The sequence below is a fragment of the Hyperolius riggenbachi genome, chromosome 12 (genome assembly GCF_040937935.1).
Source record: "Hyperolius riggenbachi isolate aHypRig1 chromosome 12, aHypRig1.pri, whole genome shotgun sequence".
Lineage (NCBI taxonomy): Eukaryota > Metazoa > Chordata > Amphibia > Anura > Hyperoliidae > Hyperolius > Hyperolius riggenbachi.
In genome coordinates, this window is record NC_090657.1 from 195,719,136 (window position 1) to 195,739,539 (window position 20,404).

Here is a 20,404-nt window from a genome sequence, read left to right on the forward strand (position 1 = left end):
CTCTAAACTCTTTCAAACACAGTGTACTATCTCCCCAACCCCCTGCTGATGAAAGCTTTTTTTTTGCTTTCTGATCATGTGTGCAATACAATAATTAGATCAGTCCTCATCTGCCTGAAATTTCTGCTGTTCAGCAGGGCGGTCCATAGAAGTACAATACAAGCCTCTGCTAAACTTTGAAATGTAAAAAGAGGTAAAATAAAAGTTTTTTTTATCAATGATCCACTTTGTTAGCATGCATTTTTGATGTGCTATTGATATGCCCTTGGTGCTAAAAAAAATGGTGCTCGGTTCCTTTTAAGCAAGTATACTATAGCAATGCTCACATTACTAATGTACCACAGATTGTGGTAATTGCGCAGACCACGTACCCTGCTGTCGTTAGTACCGGTAATACTGCAGTGTACTGCCTGTGCACAGCAATATTACCAGTGGTTCATGCATCAGGCCCATTGTCTTCAAAGAACATTGTCAGGATATATTAAGCTACACACATTTTACGTGCAACACAGATAATTTGGGCCCTGGCAGCCGGCTGGGAATATGGTCGCCGCATAGATAATGATGTTTACTGTAGCTTTAGTGGCTCCCACCTGACACCAGTCTTAATATGTATTATTCAGTCTATAAGATGCACATCACTTTTTTCTTTTTTTTGGGGGGGGGGGGGGGGGCAGAGTGCATCTTATCAAGCAAAGAAATTAATAATAATATGTTAGTGACATTACACTATGACTATGATAGGATTAGATTGTGAGCTACTCTGAAGACAGTGACATGAAGACAGTCATTGACATGATATTTACATACAGTGGGATGCGAAAGTTTGGGAAACCGTGTTAATCGGCATGATTTTCCTGTATAAATTGTTGGTTGTTACAATAAAAAAATGTGTGTTAAATATATCATATAGGCAGGGTCGGACTGGGACACTAAGGGCCCACCGAGCAAGTTTCAGCCTGGGGCCCGCTGGGGCCCGCCCCCCCCCCCCCTCTCCCATCCCCCCATCCCATTTTGGGCTCACATATACATGTACTCTAGAAATTTTGCATAATTTTATGGTAGGGAATAGATTATAAACACTTCTGAGGACAGTGTCCAATAGGGATATGTCCACATGCAGCGCGCCGCAGCAAAAATTAATGAGTGTCGCCACGCACTGGAACATGGGCGTGGTCATGATGGGTCATGGGCAGACTTTAAAAAAAAAAAAAACACACAAAATAAGTAGCGGTTGTATTCACAGAGATTAGGTCCGACCAGATACATTTTAGATAAAATCATCAAGTAGTTACATGCCTCATGATAATTCATCAAATAGTCAAATGGCAGCAGATTTTCCGACAAAATGCAATCAGATTGGCGGCAGATATCCCCACAGAATGCAAATAGATTGGCGGCAGATATCCCCACAAAATGCAATCAAATTGGCGGCAGATATCCCCACAGAATGCAAATAGATTGGCGGCAGACATCCCCACAAAATGCAATCAAATTGGCGGCAGATATCCCCACAGAATGCAAACAGATTGGCAGCAGATATCCCCACAAAATGCAATCAAATTGGCGGCAGATATCCCCACAGAATGCAAATAGATTGGCGGCAGATATCCCCACAAAATGCAATCAATTTGGCGGCAGATATCCCCACAGAATGCAAACAGATTGGCGGCAGATATCCCCACAAAATGCAATCAAATTGGCGGCAGATATCCCCACAAAGTCAGGTCCCCTGTTAGTGGGGGCCCCCATGCTGGAAGGGGGTGCAGTGGGCACAGAGCGGCAGGGAGGGGGGGAAGCTTCCCACCCCCCCACCTGGAGCTCCCCCCTCCCTCACCTGGAGCCCCCCCCAATTTAGGTAGGTCTAATAGCGGTGGGGAGGGTGGAAGCTTCCCCCCCTCCCTCACCTGGAGCCCCCCCCAGTTTAGGTAGGCAGGCCGCAGGTCACAGGTGTCCCACAGCGCAGGAAGGGGGGCAGTGAGCACACAGAGCGGCGGGGAGGGGGTAAGCTTCCCCCCCTCCCTCACCTAGGGCCCCTCCCCCTTCCGCGCTCCCCCTTCCACACTCCCCCTCCCTCCAAAATGTCAGCCAGCGAGCGGAGAATAAGCTTACCGGCATGAAGGCATCAGTCATCAGAGGAGATCCATCGCTCTGCGTGCCGCTTGCATGTCTCCGTCTCTCCTGCAATGCACTGACCAATCACGCTCTTGCAGTACTTCCTGTAAGAACGTGATTGGTCAGTGCATTGCAGGAGAGACGGAGACCAGCCAGCAGCACGCAGAGCGATGGATCCCCTCTGAAGACTGATGTCTTTTTGCCGGTAAAGCTATTCCCTGCTCGCTGCCGCTGGCTGACATTTTGAAGGGAGGGGGAGTGCGGAAGGGGGAGCGCGGAAGGGGGGGCCCCTAGGTGAGGGAGGGAGGGGAAGCTTCCCCCCTCCCCGCCGCTCTGTGTGCCCAATTTCCCCCCTTCCTGCGCTGTGCCGGCTCTGGGGCCCCCAGGAGGCGGGGCCCACCGATTGGATCATCGGCAGTTCGGTGGGTCAGTCCGAGGCTGCATATAGGAGACACACACAGTGATACTTGAGAAGTGAAAAGAAGTTTATTGGATTTACATAAAGTGTGCAATAATTGTTTAACTAAAATAAGGCAGGTGCATAAATGTGGACACTGTTCTCATTTTATTGATTCTAAAACCTTTAGAACTAATTATTGGAACTCAAATTGGCTTGTTAAGCTCACTGACCCCTGGCCTACATACACAGGTGAATCCAATTATGAGAATGAGTATTTAAGGGGGTCAATTGTATGTTTCCCTCCTTTTTTTTTCTTTTTTTTCTGAAGAGTAGCAACATGGGGTTCTCAAAACAACTCTCAAATGACCTGAAGACAAACATTGTTCACCATCATGGTGTAGGGGGGTAAGGAGACAGAAAGCTCTCTGAGATTTCAGCTGTCTGTTTCCACAGTTAGGAATATATTGAGGAAATGGAAGACCACAGGCTCAGTTCAAGTTAAAGCTCGAAGTGGCAGACCAAGAAAAATCCCGGATAAACAGAAGCAACGAATGGTGAGAACAGCCAGAGTCAACACACAGACCAACACCAAAGACCTACAACATCATCTTGCTGTAAATAGAGTGACTGTGCATCGTTCAACCATTGGGCACACTTTACACTAGGAAATGCTGCATGCAAGAGTGATGCAGAGGAAGCCTTTTCTCTGCCTACAGCACAAACAGAGCCGCTTGAGGTATGCTAAAGCACATTTGGACAGGCCAGACAAAACTAAAATTGAGTTATTTGGGCATAACAAAGGGCGTTATGAATGGAGGAAAAACACAGCATTCCAAGAAAAACACCTGCTACTTACAGTAAAATATGGTGGTGGTTCCATCATGGGGCTGTGTGGCCAGTGCAGGGACTGGGAATCTTGTCAAATTTGAGGGATGCATGGATTCCACTCAGTATCAGCAGATTCTAGAGCCCAATGTCCAGGAATCAGTGACAAAGCTGAAGCTGCGCCGGGGCTGGATCTTTTAACAAGACAACAACTAGGGATGATTGGAAAGAGCAAATTCCGTTCCGCCGGAATTCGTGGATTACGCCAGCGCAGAATTCCGGATTCCGACGGAAAAATAAAGTAATCGCAAATGGAACCTTGTTTATACTTAATGGTAGCCCATAGAACCTATTGACTGTTCCCTTAGTCCTTTTTCTCCCTTCCTCCCTCCCTCCCTCCCTTGGAGGGTCGTCTTCCAGGGAATTATAGGATTTCAAAAGCCAGCTTACATACCTTGGCCGGGAATCAAACCCAGGTCTAGTGCTTGGTAGGCAGCTCTCCTCACCACTATACCACCACCAACACTACATGCTGAAGCCAGCCTAGCATGTACCATTATGATATATCCAAGAGAAAAATGAGCTTGCTTAGGGATTTGTAGGATGTCAGAAGCCAACTCACATACATTGGCCAGGAATCGAACCCAGGCCTACCGCTCTGTAGGCTGTTATCCTAACCATTATACCACCAACACAACACACTACAATGCTACATGCTGAAGCCAGCCTAGCATGTACCATTGTGATATATACAAGAGAAAAATGAGCTTGCTTAGGGATTTGTAGGATGTCAAAAGCCAACTCACATACATTGGCCAGGAATCTAACCCAGACCTACCGCTCTGTAGGCTGCTATCCTAACCATTATACCACCAACACAACACACTACAATGCTGCATGCTGAAGCCAGCCTAGCATGTACCATTATGATATACCCAAGAGAAAAATGAGCTCTCTCTCTCTCTCTAGGACTTGATGCCATTGAACTGAATTTTCAGCTTAAAACCATCAACGGATACCGGCAGAATTTCACAGGCAATTTAGGGAATTCCGACGGATTGATAAAGCAATTCCGTTCCGTCCAAACGGAACGGAATGACCAATTTCCGCCCAAAATTGCAGAAAATACAATTCCGCGGAAAGCGGTGACCATCCCTACTAGAGAGAGAGAGAGAGATGAATCTACATGGCTATCTGGGGTTCTCTTGGGACAACTGTTGAACACAAAAGGCAAGGCCATGCCTGGGTGGGCTTGAACCACCAACCTTTCAGTTAACAGCCAAACGCGCTAAACAAATGTTCCACAGAGACTGTGTACCACAAAGACTATGCACGCAGTTGCTGTTGAATGATTTTATGGGGATGTATGTGTGTCTTTTGGAGGCAGGAAGTAAGTCTGCTCCAAGAAGTTTCAGCTTGTAGTGTTGGTGGTATAATGGTGTGGATAGCTGCCTACCAAGTGGTAGGCCTGGGTTCGATTCCTGGCCAATGTATGTGAGTTGGCTTTTGACATCCTACAAATCCCTAAGCAAGCTCATTTTTTTCTTGGATATATCACAATGGTACATGCTAGGCTGGCTTCAGCATGTAGCATTGCAGTGTGTTGAGTTGGTGGTATAATGGTTAGGATAGCAGCCTACAGAGCGGTAGACCTGGGTTCGATTCCTGGCCAATGTATGTGAGTTGGCTTTTGACATCCTACAAATCCCTAAGCAAGCTCATTTTTCTCTTGGATATATCATAATGGTACATGCAAGTCTGGCTTCAGCATGAAGCATTGTAGTGTGTTGTGTTGGTGGTATAATGGTTAGGATAGCAGCCTACCAAGCGGTAGGCCTGGGTTCGATTCCTGGCCAATGTATGTGAGTTGGCTTCTGACATCCTACAAATCCCTAAGCAAGCTCATTTTTCTCTTGGATATATCATAATGGTACATGCTAGGCTGGCTTCAGCATGTAGTGTTGGTGGTGGTATAGTGGTGAGGAGAGCTGCCTACCAAGCACTAGACCTAGGTTTGATTCCCGGCCAAGCTATGTAAGCTGGCTTTTGAAATCCTACAATTCCCTGGAAGACAAGACCACCCTCTGGAGGAGGAGGAGGTAGGAAGGGAGGAAATATGGAAGTCTGTCGAGCAGAAATTCTTCTTATTAGGCAGAAATCATTTCGGTGGGGAAAAAAATGTGCATTCCGTAAAATTCTGCGGAATTTCATATTTTTCCGCGGAAATTCTGCCATAGTGATAAAGCAATTCAGTTCCGTCATAACGGAACGGAATCCTCAAATTACGGCCGGAATCACGGAATTCTTAATTCCGCGGAATCCAGCGACCATCCCTAACAACAACCCTAAACACTGCTTAAAATCCATTAAGGTATTCATGCAGAGCAACAAGTATAACATTCTGGAATGCCATCTCAGTCCCCAGACCTGAATATAATTGAAAATCTGTGGTGTGAGTTAAAGAGAGCTGTCCATGCTCGGAAGCTATCAAACCTGAATGAACTAGAGATGTTTTGTAAAGCGGAATGGTCCAAAATACCTTCAACCAGAATCCAGACTCTCATTGGAACCTACGGGATGCACTTAGAGGCTGTAATTTTTGCAAAAGGAGGATCTACTAAATATTGATTTCATTTCTTTTTTGTGGTACCCAAATTTGTGCACCTGCCTAATTTTATTTAAACAATTATTGTGCACTTTCTGTAAATCCCATAAACTTCATTTTACTTCTCAAATATCACTGTCTCTTATATGATATATTTAACTTACATTTTTTATCGTAACAACCAACAATTTATACAGGAAAATCATGACGATTAACAAGTTTGCCCAAACTTTCGTATCCCACTGTATGTACAGTAGGTCAGCGAGCTTACAGCTGCAGAGTTCATTGTGCCAAATGTCTGCTCACAGTTAATGTGCATCCCCACCTATTGCAGGTGAGAGTAAAGGAAAAGTTGGTAATGTTTAGAAACATCTGTTGAAATATCTACAATGCTTATAGCGATCCTGGGCAAATTACTATTATTTATCCCACAAAAGTGGAATGGCACTTTAATGTGAAGCCCAGACATCTCACCCTTGGTCGGAAGGCTGATAATCAGTCCACGGACAGGCAGGAGATGGAGACAAGCACCTCTCGCCATGTGCCACTTCTAAGGCATTTGCATCATCCTGGCATCGCTATCTATGTCCCTGCGCTCGAGGTAACATTGCAGGAAATTACTGTCTTCTGCACCCAGATTAGCCCAATTGAAAAATGCTCCGGTTTCACTCAAAGCTTCGTAAATCAAACTGTAACTTTCCCCAACCACATGCCGGCAATACAACTTCATTTCCTTACTCTTTCACCAAGCAGCCTAACAGCCAGACAGGATGATCATTCTAATATTAATACTGACACAGATGTCATCCTGAAAAAATGAGTTTGCCATGCCAAAAAAACGAAGCCTAGTGAAATTAGGACTTCTAAAAGCGGCCTCTAAAACACTGGTCATTTCTAGCTGCGCAAGTTCTCAGTGGGAGTCTTTATGTTATGACTGACGTTGGAACAGAAGACATAAGGTTCCAAAGGGTTATTGGTAGGGGTGGTTGGAAATCCCAATTTCCGATTCCGTGGAAATTCTGATTTCCGCCAATGCCGATAACTGATTGCACGGAATTTCGATTTCCAAGCAGTCTTCTTTTTTTGTCTTTTTTTGTCATTTTTTGTGCTTTCTGTTTGGCTAAAGAGCAATAGCTCAAAATAGCATCCTAATGACGGTTTCGGTAAAATGGGCAATGCATAGACCCCAATGTTAGTTGCAGCTATAGCAGCATCGGTGGATAATTTGATTACCTGCTGCACTGGATATTGTATATTGAATATTGTAATTAACTGGTGCAAATATCATCTGTGGTTGAAATTGGTGATGAAAGCAGCACTAGTATCGTTGGAGATTGCAGTATGGGGGGGAAGCTTGGGGATGGTAAAGGTTAGGCATTACCAGAGAGAGGGTTCAAGTGAGAATAAGGTTAGGTTTAGCCATAGTAAAATATTGGCAATTTTTACCCATTGCCCAATTGTAGAGTATTGGTGATTTTACCGATATTTTGCTGGTGGCTTTTCCTGTGGCCCAAATTACAGTTGCGCCCTTTTTTGATGTAGGCATCTCAGAAGCTTTCCATTCATTATGTATTTTTTAAACCACTATTTTTGCTGGTATGTTATGGCTATTTGGAACAAAGAGGATTTGGGATTTGATCTGGGGGTGATGCTGATATTAGGAGTTGGTCGGTGGACCTCCCCGTCTGACATTCCCACTTATGTGGTTTTAAAATGCAACGCAATGTGGCAGCATGAGGCTGATATTGTGGTGAAACCCCTCCCAAGGTGTGATGTCATGGCCATGACAGTTTCTTGTCTGTAAACCTCATTGCATTGTGGGAGATAACAATCCCAGTTGCCAACTGCCAAGCAAGCATCATCTCCCTCTTTGTATATATTCACACACACATTTATAACCTTTTTGTCTATCTCCTTGTTAGTGGGTATAATTATAGATAAGGGCAGTTGATGCTGTCAGCTTTTTTCTTTATAACTGCTACAAGTAAAGATTATGATCTGCAGGCTCACGGTGATCAAACAACCACAATGCATTACTGGGAAGTATCAATCAACTCTTGATCTGTATTCTATTTTTGTCATTTTTCACTTTGCAATGTCTTGATTTATTTTTTTTCTCTCGCTACTGCTTTCTTTCATTTAAGTTTCTCTTTAAGACCTCTTTATGCCAGGGCAGTGTGAGACATTAGGGGCTATAAAAAGCTGGCACTGCCCGCTGGTCTCTGCACGAGTAAGTCATCCTCCAGTCCAACTTCATTGGAAACTCCGCTCCTAAAAGGAATTGAAACGCTGCAAATAATAGGACAGTAAATTACTCTTCCCTACATACACAAAGTTGCTAGGGAACAAGTGATTTCCTCGCGAGCTGCCAGTACAATTACATTTGCAAAGATTTGACAGGGACTGACCTTTGCCTACTCCCTCCTGTCTGCCAGTTACTAGGCATTGAACAGCTTTGTGCTGTGACTGACAGCTCTGATGGGCTGCATTCCAGGCACTTTGCAGTGTGAATGGCGGAGGTGGCCTTGTCTGGGCGATCCGCAAGGCATCAATGTTCTGATTTCACAAATAAAAGCACCTGTATCAATGAAGCTTATGCCGGTGAAAGGAAATGGATTCTTCCGATGTTTTTTGGCATATGGTTTCCTGTGCCATTAGACAGCACTCTCCTTTTGTTATGTGTTTTTGTGGGAACTGTAGAAAAACAGATTCTGGATCTCCAGCCCTTTCAGTCATTCCTCTGAAATAACCTCAAAACCACTAATCTCATACCCCCTCAGATAATTTGGAAGTAAAACTCCGCCTCCGTATTAAGCAACTTTTCTCAATTAAGACTTTGTAAAATAAAGTTGTATTTCCTGTCCTACTTTCTACAGTCTAGTGCTAAGAAAATATTAAAAGGGAACTGTAGTGAAAATAACATAAAATTGCTTATCTTTTTATAATATTAATTTACTAGTAGACCCAAGCCCGTTTTAAAACGGGCTCTAGGTCTTCTTGCCGCCGCCGCCGCCAGTGCGCATGCGCGTGCCTGCCTCGCACGCAACTGCCGCACGCGCCCGCACCCGCCCACCTCACTCGTCCGCCTTGCTCCCTGGTCCCGTCCAGCTGTCCGCTACTGTGCTCATGTGCAGTAACAAAAAACCTGGGACACAGGGACAGCTCCTGGACGCAGCGACAATTAGGGTTTTATTATAGAGGATACATTACTTAGTCAGTGTTTGCACATTGTAAAATCTTTCCTCTCTTCTCCCTGATTTATATTCTGCAATTTATCACGGGTGGTGGCAATTTTAGTTCCGTCAGGTGCATCTTTGCAGAATGCTTGTTTACTGAGAATTCTGAACCAGTAGAAAATATACCTGGTCTCCAAGAATGCTCTGGGAGGAGAATTCCGCATAGCTAAACCGCCTACGCTAAACATTACTGGGAGGGGCGGGATTTTATACCAATATACAGCAATATATAGATAGTGTTTCTGATGCTGAAACCAGGAAAATTACCGTAAAAGTAGGTATCTTGAATACTTTCTGCATTGTACTCTGTCACTTCAGTACCTCCTTTAAGCCGCATCTACACGCGTAGATGCGGCGGCGATCCGGCGGCTCGATTAGCCGCCGGATCGCCTCTTCCGCGTCCCCGCACGTGCCCGCTCGCCGCGCGTGCGCTGGATTCGATTCCCCGCTCGTCCCTGCCGGCGCCGCTTATCTTCCGCTCGATTCCCTGCCATTGTCCCCTTGCGGGGAGCGAGCAGGGAATCGGCGGAAGCAAGATCCGTCCTGTCAGATCTTATCAATCGAGCCGCATCAGCGGCTCGATTGATAAGCCACATCGCGGCCGCATCTACGCGTGTAGATTCGGCTTTAAATGCCCTATGCTGTTATTGCCAATATTTCCCCATTGATATTCTAAGTAGGTTAAGCTGATCAATGTAAACACACTACCCAATTGATACTGATCAGATTTGTAGAAGAAATCAGAGCAAGAAAACAATATGCTGGGGCTTTGTACTTAAAAAAAAAAAAAAAAAAAAACCCACAAAAAGCAAAAAATACTGCTTTATTGCTGGCTCTGTCGGTGATTGGTATTAGCCACAAACCAGACAGATTTTTATAAACATTTACTAGAATATTAAGTACTAGTGACCTTAGCCCGTTAACCACTTAAGGACTGCAGTCTTAAAGCCCCTTAAGGGCCAGACACTTTTTTTTTTTTCATTCAGACCACTGCAGCTTTCACGGTTTATTGCTCGGTCATAAAACCTACTATCTAAATTAATTTTACCTCCTTTTCTTGTCACTAATACAGCTTTCTTTTGGTGATATTTGATTGCTGCTGTGATTTTTAGTTTTTATTATATTCATCAAAAAAGACATGAATTTTGTCAAAAAAATTATTATTTTTTTTTACTTTCTGCGCTGACATTTTTCAAATAAAGTAAAATTTCTGTATAAAATGTTGTCTAAATTTATTGTGCTACATGTCTTTCTTTGATCAATAAATACACTTATTGGATTTTTTTTTTGTTTGGGTAAAAGTTATAGTGTTTACAAACTATGGTGCAAAAAGTGAATTTCCCCAGTTTGAACCATCTCTGACTTTCATGTTTCATGAGGTGCTAGAATTCCAGGATAGAATAAATACCCCCCAAATTACCCCATTTTGAAAAGAAGACATCCCGAAGTATTCACTAAGAGGCATGGTGAGTTCATAGAAGATTTTATTTTTTGTCACAAGTTAGCTAAAAATGACACTTTATGACTAAAAAAAAACAAAAAAAAAGTTTCCATTTCTGCTAACTTGTGACAAAAATAAAATGAAATCTGCCACGGACTCACCATGCCGCTCTCTGAAAACTTTGAGGTGTCTACTTTCCAAAATGGGGTCATTTCTGGGGTGTCCTGGCATTTTGGGGGGTGCTAAATTCTAAGCACCCCTGTAAAGCCTAAAGGTGCTCATAGGACTTTGGGCCCCTTAGCGCACCTAGGCTGCAAAAAAGTGTCACATATGTGGTATCGCCGTACTCAGGAGAAATAGTATAATGTGTTTTCGGGTGTATTTTTACACATACCTATGCTGGGTGGGAGAAATATCTGTGTAAATGAGAATTTTTTTATTTGTTTTACACACAATTGTCCATTTACAGAGATATTTCTCCCACCCAGCATGGGTATGTGTGGCGATACCACATGTGTGACACTTTTTTTTGCAGCCTAGGTGCGCTAAGGGGCCCAAAGTCCTATGAGTACCTTCATTTCGAGGCATTTGATTTCCAGACCACTCCTTATGGTTTAGGGCCCCTTAAATGCCAGGGCAGTATAGGAACCCCACAAATTACCCCATTTTAGAAAGAAGACACCCCAAGGTATTCCGTTAGGAGTATGGCGAGTTCATAGAAGATTTTATGTTTTTGTCACCAGTTAGCGGAAATTGATTTTTATTGTTTTTTTTTTCACAAAGTGTCATTTTCCACTAACTTGTGACCAAAAAATAAAATCTTCTATGAACTCATCATACACCTAACGGAATACCTTTGGGTGTCTTCTTTCTAAAATGGGGTCACTTGTGGGGTTCCTATACTACCCTGGCATTTTAGGGGCCCAAAACCGTGAGGAGTAGTCTGGAAACCAAATGCCTCAAAATGACTGTTCAGGGGTATAAGCATCTGCAAATTTTGATGACAGGTGGTCTATGAGGGGCTGAATTTTGTGGAACCGGTCATAAGCAGGGTGGCCTTTTAGATGACAGGTTGTATTGGCACTGAAGTGCAGGAAGCGAAGGATGTTCTCAAATCGTGACCTGGACATGGCAGCAGAGAACATGGGCATGTATTGGGTGCATAGGCCAATAAGACTGCAATACATTCTTTTTGACTAGACCCATGTTAAGGAGAAGGCCCCAAAAAATGTTACGTTTGGAAACTTGGAGTGGCTTCCACCGAAAAGGCTGGGCATGGTAGCTTCTTGGATTGGCGGTTGCGTATTGTGTGGCAAAACGGTTGGTCTCAGCGACAATTAAGTCGTAGAGACCAGCAGTGATCAGAAATAAAAAAATTCTGTCACTGCGGTGGGGCGGGTGAGGGTTTGGCCGGGTGATCAAAAGCCTGCAGGGGGCAGATTAGGGCCTGATCTGTTGGATAGGCGTGCTAGGGGGTGACAGGTGGTGACAGGAGGTGATTGTTGGGTGTCTCAGGGGGTGATTAGAGGGGAGAATAGATGCAATCAATGCACTGGGAGGTGATCAGTGAGGGGGATCTGAGGGTTTGGCCAAGTGATCAGGAGCCCACACGGGGCAAATTAGGGCCTGATCTGATGGGTAGGTGTGCTAGGGGGTGACGGGGGTGATTGAGGGGAGAACAGATGTAAATAATGCACTGGGGAGGTGATCAGGGGGGGTGTCTGAGGGTGATCTGAGGGTGTGGACGGGTGTTTGGGTGCCCGCAAGGAGCAGATTAGGGTCTGATCTGATGGATAGCAGTGACAGGGGGTGACGGGTTGATTGATAGGTGATCAGGGTATGATTAGAGGGGAGAATAGATGCAAGCAATGCACTGGTGGGGTGATGGGGAGGGGGTCTGAGGGAGATTTGAGGGTGTGGGCGAGTAATTGGGTGCCCGCAAGGGGCAGATTATGGTCTGATCTGATGGGTAGCAGTGACGGGGTGATTGATGGGTGATCAGTGGGTGATTAAAGGGGAGAACAGATGTAAACAATGCACTTGGGAGGTGATCTGAGGGCGGGTCTGTGGGCTATCTGAGGGTGTGGGCGGGTGATCAGGTGCCCGCAAGGGGCAGGTTAGGGTCTGATCTGATGGGTGGCAGTGACAGGGGGTGATTGATGGGTGATTGACTGGTGATCAGTGGGTGATTACAAGGGAGAATAGATGTATACAGTACACAGGGGGGGGGGGGGTCTGGGGAGGATCTGAGGGTGTGGGGGGATGATCAGGAGCCCCCAGGGGGCAGTTTAGGACCTAATCTAAAATATAGTGTTAAGAGATAGTGACAGGGAGTCATTGATGGGTGATTAGGGGGGTGATTGGGTGCAAACAGGGGTCTGAGGGGTGCTGTGGGCGATCAGGGGGCAGGGGGGCAGGATCCGTGTGCTTATGTGCTTACTACAATGGCTGCCTCCTCCCCTGTAGGCCGCTCGATCACTGGGACCACCAGGGGAGGAGGCAGCCAGTATATTACACTTTGTCAGCTTAACAAAGTGTATTATACACTTTGTATGCGGCAGATCGGGGGTTAACAACCCGCCGGCGCTGGTAATTGCCCGGCGGATTGACGTCGTGGGTGGGCGGAGCCTAATGCCGGTGGATGCGCGCGATCCCCGGCCAATCAGTCCCCCAGGTGCCGCTGCCGATCGGCGTTACGCGGTCCTGGGGGTGCCACCTTGCCGCTGCCGCCGCCTATTTGTAGTGGGCGGTCAGCAAGTGGTTAAAATCGGGCTCTAGGTCTGTCATCTCCGCACGCACGCTCGCCACGCGCGCACACGGCCGCCCCACCAACTCCCTGGCCCGTCCTGCTCCTGTCCCAAAGGCTGTCCATGCAGGACATGCACAGTAGCACAAACGCACGGACACACACACGGGGACAGGTCACAGTGGCGTATCTAGAGAGGTGCAGGCATGGCTTGTGCCATGGATGCCACGCCTGCTCCTGTGCTGGCCCGTCATGCCTGCGCTGCACCCCATGCCTGCCCCATGCCTCCCCGTTACTCAGATCAGATGAATGCTGTTATCTGGGGAACATGGCTTCTTAATGAATGTATATAGGGCTATTTATTTATTTTATATTGACACACCTGGATATTGGTTTATTATAATGAGGCACCTGGCTGATTAATTATTTTATCTGGATGCATACAAATATTTGATTCTTTTATCAGGAATCATGTGACAACTTCATAATATTTTTATTGGGGGGGGGCATGTGAAAAGTTGATGAATTATCTGGAGGCACGTGACTACTTGATTCTTTGATCTGGAGGCATGGAAATATTTAATTTTTTTTTTTTATCTGGAATCATGTGACTTTTATTCTTTTATCTCTAAGCATGTGACTATTTATTTAATTTTGAGGCACATGGCCACTTAATCCTAATATCTAGGTGGCCAAGGCTTCTAGATTTATGTGTCCAGGGGCATATTAACCAGTTCACCACTGAGGGGTTTTTCCCCTTATGGACCAGAGAAATTTTCAACTTTCAGTGCTCCTTTCATTCATTCGCCAATAACTTTATCACTACACATCGCAGCGAAATTATCTATATCTTGGTTCTTTTTTTTTTCATGAAGACAGAGGTTGCAGTATCACATGCTGTACACTAGAGGGCACCCTAGACCTTTGCTTGGATGGCCTGTGCCCAGAAACAGCCTTGATGCAAAGTAGTTGTGCTGTGTGTTGAAGTTATGCCTTCTTGCCGACTGATAGCCCATCAAGGCTCTCAGTCTCTAGCAGGGAATTGTGGCTTCAAACTAATTGTAAGGGCAGAGAGTATGCAGACAGTAGGTAGTTGTTGAGAAGGAGGAGGAGACAAGGATTTATGAATTAGTGCAGCAGATGTTTTACTTTTACTTTTTTTTTTGCTGTCCAAAAAACAACTCTATTTTACAAAACAATTTACTCATAGATCAGCACAGTGGCATAATGGATAGCACTCATCCTAGCCAGAGCACCATCTGCAAGGAGTTTGTATGTTCGCCCAGTCCCAGTCTGTCTGTCCCTAGACTATGATTGACAAATGACTATGATTGGGACAGTGGCGTAGCAATAGGGGTTGCAGAGGTTGCAACCGCATCGGGGCCCTTGGGCCAGAGGGGCCCAGTAGGACCCTACCTCAACTACAGTATTAGCTCTTTATTGGTCCTGTGCTCATAATAATCACTTCTATAAATGCTTTGAATGACCGTAATCATTAAAAAACGGTTGTTTCACCTCTGACACTGATTGTCCTTAACGGGTTTTGTGGGCCATATTAATTGTTATGTATAGAGTGCATGGGGGGCCCCAGTGTAAAACGTGCAGCTGTGCCCATAGCTCCTTAGCTACGCCACTGGATAGGGATTAGATTGTGAGCTCTTCTGAGGGACTGTTAAGTGACATGACTATGTACTTTGTAAAGTGCTTTGGAAGATGTTGACACTATATAAATTATAATAGTAATAATAGTTTATAATGGTCTTTCATGAAATGCATGTAAAAAAAAATTATTGTACATGAATATCATATGTACCCTGGATTCACTCTCCATTTGGTGTACATAGATGGAGTCACCACTTGTCCTTTTATATTTCTAGGAATCTCCGGCAGTGAGCTACCCTTTCACGGCTCAGCCACACCCCTCTCCCAGAAGGCAATGCACCTCTGTCCAAGGAAAAGAGGTACATCAGCCAGCAGCAGTGCAAGTCACATGACTGAGCAGCTGAAGACCAAGATTAAGGTATTGAGGCCTTTTCAAACAAATGGCACTTACGTTTATGTGTTATTCAGGGCAGACACAATCATTTTGGCTGGCAAGATGCTTTAAAGGACAACTGAAATGAAAGTTATATGGTGGCCGCCATATTTATTTCCTTTTAAACAGTACCAGTTGCCTGGCAGTGCTGCTGATCTTTTCAGCTACAGTAGTGTCTGAATCCCGCTAGAAACAAGCATGCATCTAATCTTGTCAGATCTGACAATAATGTCAGAAACGCCTGATCTGCTGTATGCTTGTTCAGGGTCTATGGCTAAAAGTATTAGAGGCAGAGGATCAACAGGATAACTAGGCAACTGGTATTGGTAAGGAAATACTGTAACTATGACAGCCTCCATATCCCTCTCACTTTAGTTGCCCTTTAAAGGAAACATCCAAGCTTGTGGAAAAAAATAAAACATCTACTTACCTGGGGCTTCCTCCAGCCCCTTGCAGTCGTCCTGTGCCCTCACCGCAGCTCTCCGCCGGTGGCCCTGGTTCCGATACAGTGCAAGATGCACACTGCGTCTGCGCGAGCGGCTCTGAGTCGCACTGACATAATTCGGTCTGTACAGCCCGGATGACGTCAGTGTGACTCAGTGAGCCACACGCTGGAGCGCAGGATGATGCCGACCTGGCGAGGTCTGCATCTGCACTGGAGGGGACCGGGAGCCACCGGAGCTGCTGCGAGGGCACAGGACAGCTGCAAGGGCCAGGAGGAAACCCCGGGTAAGTAGATATTTTTATTAAAAATTTCCCTTTACCTTCCCTTTAAGATTTGCATATAAATCACTAAAATATCAATTTATATTCATCGATTTAAATTTTAGCACGCTAAAATGATGTTAGTTATTTACATTTTATTTTTAAGTTAAATTTTTGAAGTTTGTTTTGAAATCAGCCTTTTCTGTATCTGTTATTATAATATTATTGATCTCTGGCATTAGATGGTAAACGACAGCAGCTCTTCCTCTGGGTCACACCGAAACATAGGAAGAGTAGCTGAAAGATTGGTCAATTATTAGTTGAGTGATTGGAGATTCATGCAGGCACCCAATCCTCAACTCCATAAACTGCCAAGACTCAGATGAGGAAGGCAACACTAACCATCTTGTAGTAGACGAAGAGTAAATAATCCAGTCCTGTTTTCCTGGGTTGCTCATGGTATGGCGATGCTTTGAGATCTCCCATAGGCTGCTTCCTGAACGCGCTGCATGCTTTGTCACCTACGGAAATGTATGAAATGATGGTTCCTTCACACGCAGCATCACAAAATGTATCTTGGATGTACATCTAAGTGAAATTCACCCTGATTTATCTAGAAGAGACGTACTTTTTATAATCAATAAAATATTCAAGAAGAATAAAGATGTGGCTCTGTAATCTCCACCGGCAATGAGATTATTTTACACAACAGTAATGAATAAACCCTTGAAATCACATTGAATTTTTCACTTTTTACTCCAAAGATATTGTTTTAATCGTCCCATTTCCATCTCGCTAATGATTTCATGCCAGGGCTTTGACAAATTATTTACAGAATTTAATAATTGCAGCTTTTCTCAGAAGTGACAAGAAAACAATCGCCACGCGAAACCCGGCGGTGAGAACGGGGGAGAGCGGCCTGACATTAAAAATAGACTGTCCAATTAAAGGTTGTGCAATTAATTAAGTGCACATTCTGTAAATCGGGACCAAGCAGAATATTCATCAAAGGCGTGAATTATGACCTATCTTGTCCAAAAGCCAAATACATTTAACATGAAAAAATGAAAATTGATGACAACATTACCCGAGTAAAGTGCACATGGAGCGAATCTACGACAGGTGGGCTTTGATTCAGTGGGACGCGGTTCACCTCCAATCAAACGTAATTCATCTTCGTGTTCACTTTGTTGAAGTTATTGTACTTTAGCCCTTGAGTGCCTAAATAGCTGACACGTCACATTTTAGTTGGTGGAAATCTGCACTGTAGTGACTTTGCTGGGCCTGTTTCATGGGACATTTTCAATAAAGGGGGTTGTAACATCCAAAAATAAAAAAAATTACAAAAAGTAGCATCCCAAAAATATACGTTAAACTCCGTTTTTTCTTACAAAAAAAAAAAGTATTTCTTATTACTTGGTCTGGGTGATTTTACCTAACTGCAGGGACTGTGCAGTGGCAGCAGGATTTTTTTTAGCTACAGTAACAAGCTTACCTCAGCGTGCAAATAACAGAAAGCTTCCTATTTTGAATAAGATAAGGATACTATGACCAGCAGGTCAGGTAAGAAATTGGAGCTACATTTATTTCTTTCGTATTATGATATTCAAAAGCAGATTTAGGCAGTTAAATGCGTAAATAGATACTTCTGCATTCCCCAACAGACTATAGCAGAGTGTAAGGCCCTGTTCTACGTAGCAACGGTTCCGAGTGGTGCAGACCATACTTGCTAGGAGCAGCAGTGGAGTACAGAGTCTTTAGTGTGATTAGACCCCCTTAGGTTTTCTGCGTCAGCTCACCTCACTACTGGTTCATATTTTAATGCCAAAGGCACATATACACATTTAACTAATATCACTCAAAGGAGATCAGAAGGTGATCCCTCGGGTAATATTTCAGGGCCAAGGTTGTGTAGACACATTGCTAAAAAGTGATGGGGTCGGATTAGGTCAGCGGAGAGGATCGTTGCGTGCCCCCTCCCCTAACTTGACCTGCTACACAACAATAGACTGAAATCCAGGGCTCTGAGGATTGCCAATGATCCCTCACACCCAGGCCACCGCTACTTCAGCCTGCTGCCATTGGGTCGGAGGCTTCGGGCCATCTCCCCAAAGACCACGAGACACAGGAACTCTTTCTTCCCCTCGGCTGTCAGCCTCCTAAATTCCCTTCACATACTACCAACAATGCAAGCCCCGACGAGCTGCGGGCGGTCTGTGCCATCGCGGATCAGTCAACCGCACCAACCAGCCCACTAGACTAACTGTCAGACATCTCGGTGTCACACTGGGGACTGTGATTTTTGGGGATGTATAGGGCAATGCAATAAAAGGCATAGTGCAATGCAATGTGTAGCGGTATGCAATGTTATGTAATGCTAACTCACGCTAACTGATGCCTCCACGGCTCGCTGCTATCTATCTATGTCTCTATCTATGTCTTCTTCTTTTTCTGAGCTAGATCTATTATGCCAAAAACAATTCCGGGCATGACTCAGTCATGCTTGGCGAAATAAAGATTTCTGATTCTGATCTATAAAGGGGGGGGGGGTCATAGAAGCACGGGAGAGACATTGCGTGGTGGCGGGGTAAGTGTCCCCCACTTAACCCAACTTGCATGCTATGACGCTCTTGTGCCTGTCTCTTGGCCGAGGCGATCCATCAGGTGCATTGCTGGCTGAGCAGTCGGGGGCATCAGAGGCTTCCGTACAAATGCTGTTTTCTCAGCAGAAGTGGTCGTTAATCGTTATTAGCCATAGACCTATACTGATCAATTACTCATCTGATTGCATAATTACAATTCTCATGTTCTGTAAATGATGCCATCTAGCAGGAGGAGGGCCCTCCAGATACTCAGCTCCTATCATGCTTTTCAGTGACAACAGCAAGTCTGACCCCACTGTGGAAACCTTAGCAGCTCTCAGCTACTAGTGTTTGCATTCTGCTTGTTTCGAACTTTATCACCCGCAGAAGACACTCAGCAATGTTGACAACAGCAGATGACCGTTTCATACTTTGTCTTGTCTTTCGCCTGAACTTGGCCTTTAAGACGACTTTCACACGGAGCAAAGATAAACTAAAAGCCTTCTCAGTGCTGTTGTGTATCATCTTGTCACCGTGTGGATTTAGCCTTTCAGCTAGTCTGGATCATGTGACCAGTGCGCTCCTCAGAGTGGCAATAAAACGGATCTGCCCCACAACTTCCCATATTATGAGAAGTTTGTGAAGCACAGAGAAGGGAAGTGACAAGGCCATTGTTGTGACTGCTGGAAGCTGCGGCTGTTACGTTCATATTAAAATGTAATGGGCCCATTAAAGTAAAAACACTGTTAAACTTGATTGAATAAATTAGTTAATTAACCATAACATCTAATGCAGTCCTCCGGGGCACATTGCCATTCTTCAAGATGCAGAGCGTTTGAAAACGCCACACCGCGCCATCGCAGCGGCCGCACATCACGCACGATTAGGCTGACGAAACAGGAGACGTATTGCTGCCGCAGTCGATGCTAGGAAGAAGCCGAGACCGGCTTTGCTCTTCACCGCGAGAACGCACGGAGGCTTTGACAAGCCGACGCAAGCCTCGCTCCATCCTATTGTAATTTGTCAGTGCCAGTAAAACAAATCAGGGACATTTTCTGACACTTTCTCTAGTGTCTCCTTGAATTTCCCCTGCCTGAGGGCGTTGGGGGAGCGGCTGCCCTTTTCTTCTTCATTATCAGGGCATTTCATGATGATTGCAGTGACATGCATACCAAATGGCATCATTCATGTGAAACTTAACTCGCACGGCTCTCAGATACATCTACAATTAAAGTGTCTTGTAATTTCATATAGGGATCCATCCCGCTCGTGCAATGTGAGAGTGAATGGCGGGCTCCACAGCTGGCTGCACTCCTGCAGAAGATTATTTATCGCCTGGTGTTAACGGGAAACTCGCAGAGCACATTTGGAGCCTGAAACTGGGGAAGGAAGAGTGGCAAGGACTGACAGTTTTCCAGCTATTGTCAAGCATGCCAGGTAACTGAAACCAGCCCCATGCCAAACAGGATAAGTGGGATTAAGACAGGGCCATAGCTGGAAATGGCAAAGATCTGATGCATGCTGGGTAAATGGACAAACTGCAGGGACATAACTATAACTGAATGGGCTTTGTAGTACGGTGGTTAAAGGACAACTACAGCGAAAAAAAAAGTAAGCAGAATCGACAGGTTTTGGACTAGTTTATCTATTCATGGGGGATTTTTAGGGTTTTCTTTGTTTTCAAAAGCATTTCCTGAATGAAAAGGCACGCCTC

General features: G+C 44.9%; 1 long non-coding RNA gene across 1 annotated transcript in view; it reads left to right on the top strand.

The window, feature by feature from the left end:
* The window catches only part of LOC137542394 (uncharacterized), a 383,858-nt gene extending 368,480 nt beyond the window's left edge, over window positions 1–15,378 (top strand). Inside the window, exon 4 of the long non-coding RNA XR_011025418.1 lies at window positions 15,246–15,378. This is a non-coding gene — a long non-coding RNA (uncharacterized lncRNA). The remainder of the gene's footprint in view (window positions 1–15,245) is intronic.
* The last annotated feature ends 5,026 nt before the right edge of the window (window positions 15,379–20,404 follow it).